This window comes from Mandrillus leucophaeus, unplaced genomic scaffold (assembly GCF_000951045.1).
Source record: "Mandrillus leucophaeus isolate KB7577 unplaced genomic scaffold, Mleu.le_1.0 Scaffold831, whole genome shotgun sequence".
NCBI lineage: Eukaryota > Metazoa > Chordata > Mammalia > Primates > Cercopithecidae > Mandrillus > Mandrillus leucophaeus.
The window spans coordinates 113,878-114,846 of record NW_012109042.1 but is presented as its reverse complement, the minus strand read 5'-3'; positions in this window follow the sequence as shown (position 1 = coordinate 114,846).

Genomic DNA, 969 nt, shown 5'->3' with positions numbered 1-969 from the left:
CTAGTTTTTCGTATTTTTTAGTAGAGACGGGGTTTCACCATGTTAGCCAGGATGGTCTTGATCTCCTGACCTTGTGATCTGCCCGTCTCGGCCTCCCAAAGTGCTGGGATTACAGGCTTGAGCCACCGTGCCTGACCTCCCCCCCTTTTTTTTTTGTCTCCATGCAACCCATTGGACAGCATCTTGCAAAAATGAGAGACTTTTGCCTATGGTTCCTTAAAACAGAGAAAGATGATTTTCCTTTGTAACACAGCTTGGCCCCCACAGCTATGGTGCAGTGAGCAGGATCATCAAAAGCCGCTCTACTTTTCTGGAAGCTGCAGAGAAAGGGAACCTGGAATCCTGGAATGCCGGCAAAACAGTAAGAATTTCTTACCAGCCAGGCTTCTGGCCTTTCTCTGTGCAAGCCAGTTAAGTGAATAGTAAAAAACATTGTTTGTCTCCTCAGCAAGATTTTAATTAATGGTTAAAAAACAAAACAAACCCGTGAGCCAAACTGTGAGGCTGTAGCGAATCCGGTGTGCTTTGTGCTATGCGATTGTGTTTCTGTGTTGTTTTGTCATGGAAAGGGGTACCACAGGACAGAACGTGGGCCTAGGACCTTGTAAGCGTGCTGTTCAAGCTGGCCCAGGAGTCTGGTTAGTTTCAAACTTTGCTTCAGGTCCCAGAAACAAAAACCGGTAAGGTTTCCCTTCTGTCTTGTTTTATGTCCTTGAGAAATTGACTTTGTGACCATGTTGAGGTACTCTTTCTTGGTCTCGGCCATCTGGAGGGTGGGAATTTTCAGGTTGACATCGGACGTCCTGTCTGGAAGAACACATGATAATGTCATGGCTAGCCTTAAGAATTCTCTCAAGCAGTTAAAAATTCTTTGCAGGCTCAGAAATGACTATTCTTACCCCTTCTGGGAAAGGCCCCAGCAACTGCTTCCTGCTGTAGCTCAGTAGCTAAGGTTTTGCCTTTTCATGA